Raw genomic sequence first — 6,793 nt, 5'->3', positions numbered from 1 at the left:
GCTTTTCCAACTCAGGGCCATACACATCTAAAGACAAGAGCCCACTGAGGGGTTGGTTGGAGAATTCACCCTGGGGGGTGGGGGGAGTTCTTGGCCAGAGAGGTATTTTCTCCTATCTTGCCTTCTTTCTAAAGTTTGTTTACAAAAAAATATATTCAACAAATAAAGATCACTCAGGGGTTGGGGAGACAAGGGCAGAGGGGAAGATTGAGGTATGTGAAGGAGGCCAAAATTACATGGTCCAGGGACATGGTTCTCCTTCTCTGGTCCGGGCTGGCCCACAGGCAGGCGCTTTGGGGAGTGTCTGGGAGGTGGGCTGGGCTGCTCTGAGGCAAAGCTTCAGAACTGCAGGGAGCTTTGCACAGATATGGAGGGGGTGGCCCATCTGAGGTTGTTCTCCTGGACAGTTTCTGGAGTCCAACCAGGGAACACCATGATGAAGAGAAAAGCCAGACTCTCTTGTGAAGGCTGAGGATCCTGTCAAGAGCCTGGTATATTGACACCATATCCCATCTGCACACCATGGCACCCTCCACCCCAGGGTGCAGCCAGAATCTCCTCAAAAGACCTTTTAGGTCAATTTCACTCAGCCCAATGAAGGCCCTCATTAGAAGACAAGGCTGCCCAGGGCTAGGGATACAGCTGGGGATGTAGCTCAGTGACAGAGTGCTTGCCTAGCTTATAGTCCTGGCTTCGATCCCCAGCACTGAAAAAAAAAAAAAAAAGAAAAAGTTTGTCAAATTTTTACTCTGGTGCTTTAGGTTCAGATTTAAATGTCATGATGAAGGGGTTAGTTCAGGAACTAGAATCTCTCCAAGAAGCCTGGGACACAGCTGTGGGCTCAGGGGACCCTTCCCATCAAATTGACTCTTTGCAGGAGGAGAAAGCCCTGTGGGGTTTCTGAAGAGGGGCATGGAGTGTTTGCCTCTTAGGCACACCTCTCTGGTGCTATACCAGAGGAAACTAACTGGAAGGAAAGAAAATGTCCTAGAGGGAAGGAGAGAGCTCTCTAGGAGGTTTGTAACAACATTTCTCATATAGGATCAAGCACAAAACAGGTATAGGATCTCAAATCACAGATGTCGGGGCAGAATCAGACATCCTGGATCACTCGGTCTCACCCTTTACTGGGCAGGTCAGGGGCCCAGAGATGTTTAAGTAACTGGGCAAGATCACAGATCAAATGTAGAACTACAACTCAGGGCCTTAAGTCTGAATCCCACCGTGGCCTCTTTCATCTCTCTCAGTACCTACAATGAGCCTGTGTCTACAATAGATGCTTAATGAGTTCGTGTGGTTCTCTCTTTCCTGTTCCCATGATAGGGTGTCTGGTGTTCCCCAGAGCTTTCTCTCCTTTCTGCAGTTCGGTCCCCACTACTAGAGCTCCAGAGAGACTCACTATATTCCTGAATCTCTTTTAGTGATGAGGGTCCTTCTCTGGCTCCCAGCCTTCCTGACTTTCCTGATCTTGCTCCAGGCTGCAGCATCTAACACAAGTGGTAAGTGCCACATTGTATTTGTTTCCTGGGGCTGCTGTAATACAGCAGCAAACATGGGTGACTGAGGACAACAGAAATTTATACTCTTACAATCCAGGAGGCTGGAAATTCAAAATCAAGGTGATGGCAAGGTCATGCTCCCTCTAAAGAGTCTAAAGGAGGATTCTAGCTTGCCTCTCGCAGCTTCCAGTGGCTCTAGGCATCCTTGATGTCCTCCAGTCACAGCTGCATGACTCCAGTCTCTGCCTCAGCCTTCTCATGGCCTGCTCTGTGTGTCCACTTCTCTACTCACAAAACCCACCAGTTGCTGGATTTAGGGTTCACCTTTTTTCCAGTTTGACCTCATTTTATATCTGCAAAGATTATTTGCAAATGTAAGATCACATTCTGAGGTTCCAAGTGGCCATGAGTTTTGGACGGATCTTCAATCCACCATATTCTCCTTGTTCAGAGAATGGAGACTACCCCTTACACTCAGACCCCAAAAGGAATGAAAACAAGGAATCCTGCCTCTACCTTCATGCCATTCCCTTCCCTACTTCAGAGTCTTGGTGATCAGTTAATTTTTGTTGTTGTTGTTGTTCTAAGAATTGAACCCAGGGGTATTTTACCACTGAGACACATCCCCAGCCCTTTTATTTTTTCTTTTGAGATAGGGTCTTGCTAAGTTGCTTAGGGCCTCACTAAATTGCTGAGGCTAGCTTTGAAATTGCAATACTCCTGCCTCCACCTCTCAAGTCCCTGGGATTACTGTGTGTGCTGAGAAACTGATGTGACTCCATTTTTGAAAATAAATAAATAACAGCAGCTTCTAGCTCAAGGCCTGTCCTAAGGAAGAGGGTGTGACCCTTGTTCTGGGAAAAACCCACAGAGTACTCCTAAGCACATACCCACCCTGCTGAGTTATTTGTCTGTAAATAACAAGAGAGCTCTGCCTGTTCCAGGTGTCCCTGACTCAGTAAGGCTAGGTGAGGACTCAGAGCAACCCCCCTAGCCACCTCCAATCAGCATGAGACAGGGAAAATACCTGGGATGCCAGATGACCCCCAAGTAGTTTATGGTGGTTGATAACATGTTGTGAAACCATGTAGTTTAGCACGTACACCCCTCGTGGCCTAAACCAATCAGTTCAAAGGAATCCCCATCTTGTACTAACCAATCACCCCTACCCAACTTGTTCCCCCCAGTGAATGTGCTAATCAATGTTAAGAGTTGTTGTTTGACTTTCCCGCGGTATGGAATGATTTGCTGTGTGATGTTGTGATGCATAGAGTATCCCCCCAAACCTGTAAGATCTCACTGGATAAAGGACTGGGACTCACTCCCTGGGACGGCTGTGTCAGAAACGGTTGTGAGTCCAGGCTCGAGCTTGCAATAAAGACTCTTGTGTGACTGCATTGGATTCGGCTCCCAGAGGTCTACTGGGGTCCCACAAATCTGGCATTACAGTGCCACCATGTCAGCTCAGTCAATTTTTTGACAGACTTATTTAATGGTCCATGGGACCATCACCCCAGGAGCCAGAAAAAAATCCGCCTAGCCTGGGAGCCCAAGACAACTTGGGTGGTTACACCAGATACTCAATAATCTCATCACTGGGTGTTCAAGAAGAATTTGGAAGAGTAATTTTGACATCTTGTTGAAGATTAGAGAGTACTCATCCCATTCTGTGCTTCCATCCTTTAAAGGGTCTTCTCAAAGTTTCTTAGTCTTGGTCTTCTGACTGCTCAGATTTGATTGGTGGAGATAATGACTGAGAAAGAGGGAGACAGAAGCGAGAGGTTCTCCAGTGAGTGGTATCTGATGCTCTGCTTCTTCCTTCCTCCCCACCCCCAAGCTCAGTTCAACAGCACTGCTTCCATCTCTGATGCTGTGAGTCAGGTCAAGGTCCAAGTCAACAAGGCCTTCCTGGATTCCCGAACCAGGTATGTGTATGAGATGCATATGTGTACTTCCCCTCAAGGATTCCTGGTAACAACCAGCGTATCTAGGTCAGCTCTGACAAGCCAGTGAGCCAAAGCAATTATAAAGCTTGTCCTTCCGCCTGCCCCTCACCCCCAAGTAGGTGTCTGTTGAGAGCCACAGCTGAAGGGGCCCCAGCAAACTTCCAGCTGCCGGCTGATGATTGGCTCACAGCGGCCCCAGCAACATCTAGCTGATTGGCTCCTCTGGGTGATGCTCATTGGGCTGTTTCCCTGCCCTTTCAGACCACAGAGCTGCTCATTGGGGGACTTTTTTGGCTCCGCCCACATGACCCAGCCAATGGACCTCAAGAGCAGGAGGATTGTGGGAGGTGGAGAGAGGCTTGTGTTAGAGAGAGAGGCTTGTGGAAAGCCGGTGGTGGCAGTTGGGGCTCTGAGGGTTTTTCCTGAGAGGCTGTTTTGTTTGGCGTGTGTGGTTCTAAAAATAAAGTTAGTTTCTTTTGACAAGTGGCTCCTGATTGTGCCCAGCCAGACTGCAGCAGGTGTCAAGGAGGAACAATAGCTCCCATCTCCTAAAATCCTCAGCCTCTAAGGTATCTTGAAGGGACATCTCATCTAGTCCTATAGAGACTTCCTTCTGTGTGGCCTAAGTGCTACCCTCTGGGACTGCTCTTGGGTCATGTGTGCTCATCTCAGAAAGACTCCAAGTAGAAGGTCTTTTTGTTGCTTTGTTTTATTTGCAGTACTGAAGATAGAATCCAGGAGCAGTCTACCTCTGAGCTACATCCCCAATGCTTTTCATTTTACTTTGAGACAGGGTCTTGCTAAATTGCCCAGGTGGGCCTCTAACTTGCAGTCCTCCTGCCTCAGCCTCCTGAGTAGCTGGGATTATAAGCACGTGCCACCATGCCTGGCTAGAGCCACTGGGCCTAGCCAGAAGATCTTCATTCATTTAATGAATATGGACTAATTTGGGTCAGGTTCCCCAGGAGCAGAACCAAGGCCTGGATTTGCTTGTAGGTAATTCTGAAGGGGAGGTCTCTCAGGGAGGCTGCAATGAAAAGAGAAGGGAAGAGAAGTAAAAGGAAGAAGTTAAGTGAGGATGTGGGTTCAGGTCTGACTTCAGCCTGACCCACAGGGAAACCTGGAGTATAAGGTGTACCCCAAAGCCTGTCCCAGCTTGGAGAATAGGAGCAAGGCTTTTGCCTACTCACATCATGCAGGTGTGGCTGCAGGCTAGGGGCTACAGGGAGGTACTGGAACATACTCGTGTTACTCCTGGGGACCTCCAGCCAGGGAGCTCCAGTGGCTCAGAAAAAAGTGCCCAACGAGGTCACAGGGTCAGCTATTAGTGGCTGCACTGACAATAACTAGGGAAAGAACACACTCAAGAGAGCCTGGGATCCCCCAGGGCACCAGCACAATCAGCCACCCTCCACCCATGAAGGAACTGAGACTCATGACATATACAAGGCAGACTGGGTTCCTGCACTCAGGACACCCACATTCCATTGAGAGCTAACAAGAGAAAAAGAGGGACCATGCACCCAGCAGAAATACCCTTATTCTTTCCTCTTAATCTGTCCCTAATACTATATCTAGGGCTTCTTTCCTCCTTGCCCTTGAATGAACTCTGAAGCAGTCCCATAACTCTTTGGGTGACTTTTTGATGATGAAATGTTTTCTAGTCACTTCTGGTCCCAGAACAGTACCATTTCAGGAATTAAAAGGTCAGCATGAGACAAAGCCCCAGGCTGCTCACTTCCCTCAGCCCACAATCCCTTGGGGAGGGAGCTCAGTGACCTTCTCCCTCTTTCCTGGACTTACCCTCTTCCTCCTCCTTGGTGGCTGAGCTGGGGGAAGGGAGGGCAAGTTCACAATCTAAAAATCAATGTGAAGATTCCTTAGAAAACTTGGAATGGAACCACCATTTGACCCAGCTATCCCATTCCTCGGTCTATACCCAAAAGACTTAAAATCAGTATACTATAGTAATAGCCACAACAGTGTTTACAGCAGCTCAATTCACAATAGCTAAACTGTGGAACCAACCTAGGTGCCCTTCAATAGATGAATGGATAAAGAAACTGTGGCATAAATATACAATGGAATATTACTCAGTATTTAAAAAGAATAAAATTATGGCATTTGCAGATAAATGGATGGAGTTGGAGAATATCATGCTAAGCAAAGTAATCCAATCCCAAAAAACAAAGGCCGAATGTTCTCTATGATAAGTGGATGCTGACCCATAATGGGAGAGGGGCGCATAGAAAAAATGGAGGAACTTTGATTGGGCAAAGGGGAGGGAGGGTTGGGGCTGGGGCATGGGGGCAGGAAAGATGGTGGAATGAGATGGACATCATTACCCAAGGTACATGTATGACTGCGCATATGGAGCAATGCTACATTGTGTACAACCAGAAAAATGAAAAGTTGTGCTGCAGCTGTTTACAATGAATCAAAATGCATTCTGCTGTCATATACACCTAATTAAAAACAAGGGGTTCCTCAGGTCTATGTCATAGGTCCTAGGTAGTTTTCAGGCCAGCCCAGTGCTACCCTCTGGGACTGCTCTCATCCATTTCCCCACCTTCCCTCAGAGCTTGACACATACCTAAAGACCACAGTAGCTTCCTCCTCTCTGAAGAGGTTTTCCAGAGGTGTTAGAAGAAAAATAAAGAAAAGATCCTAAGAGCACAGAATATTTGTCTCCTATGTGCTGCCCACACCCGGGGGGCTCCTCCCTGTGCACACACCATCTCCATGCTCCTCCAATGGGCCACCAACTTCCTTCTACATGATCCCCTGTTGCTCTCCATTGTAGGCTGAAGTCCTCCCTGAGCTCTGAGACTCCCACCACCCGACATCTCTCACAGTACCTCAAGCAAGCCAAAGGCCGAACCCGAGTAGCTATTCGCAGTGGGCAGGTGTGGGAGGAGTCCTTAAAGAGACTGAGACAGGAGTCGTCCTTGACCAACGTCACAGGTACAAAAAACTCACTAGCCCTCTGGGGTCAGGAGGAATCATCTCCCCACAGAAAATAGCAGAGGCTGCCAAGAGTTGCACTTCCTGCTAGAAGCTGGCATTCCTTTCCCCCTGAGAGCTATAGGCCAGACTGGCAGAGCGAGGAGGTGCTTAGAGGACAGCTAGACCACTGCTGTTTTTGCAGATGAATGAACTCAGACCTACCAAGGTCACATTGCCAGCTCCTAATGAGGGGGTGTGGGCGATCTTTGTATAATACCATCTGTGAGGCCTCTACTTAGAGGAAGTGCTAAGGTCAATAAACACAGGCTCCCTGTTCCAAACCCCGGTGTCACCACTTCTGTCAGTGGAGGCAACATTTAAGCCTCCTGTGTCAGGTGGATT

At 48.2% G+C, this 6,793-nt stretch overlaps 1 long non-coding RNA gene across 3 annotated transcripts; it reads right to left on the bottom strand.

Moving 5' to 3' along the window:
• Nucleotides 1-4,138: 4,138 nt before the first annotated feature.
• On the bottom strand, nucleotides 4,139-6,464 carry LOC139702525 (uncharacterized). Of its 3 annotated transcripts, none has more exons than XR_011705142.1 (4): nucleotides 6,181-6,464; nucleotides 6,039-6,065; nucleotides 5,249-5,302; nucleotides 4,139-4,472 (listed from the first exon to the last, which is right to left on the bottom strand). It is a non-coding gene; the product is annotated as an uncharacterized lncRNA (long non-coding RNA). The 3 variants fall into 3 exon arrangements; XR_011705144.1 differs by having other exon boundaries at nucleotides 6,304-6,464; XR_011705143.1 differs by lacking the exon at nucleotides 6,039-6,065 and having other exon boundaries at nucleotides 6,304-6,464.
• Between the last annotated feature and the right edge of the window lie 329 nt (nucleotides 6,465-6,793).

The sequence above is a fragment of the Marmota flaviventris genome, chromosome 17 (genome assembly GCF_047511675.1).
Source record: "Marmota flaviventris isolate mMarFla1 chromosome 17, mMarFla1.hap1, whole genome shotgun sequence".
In the NCBI taxonomy this organism is placed as follows: domain Eukaryota; kingdom Metazoa; phylum Chordata; class Mammalia; order Rodentia; family Sciuridae; genus Marmota; species Marmota flaviventris.
The sequence above is the reverse complement of the archived record's forward strand: the minus strand, read 5'-3'. Positions and strand labels throughout refer to the sequence as shown.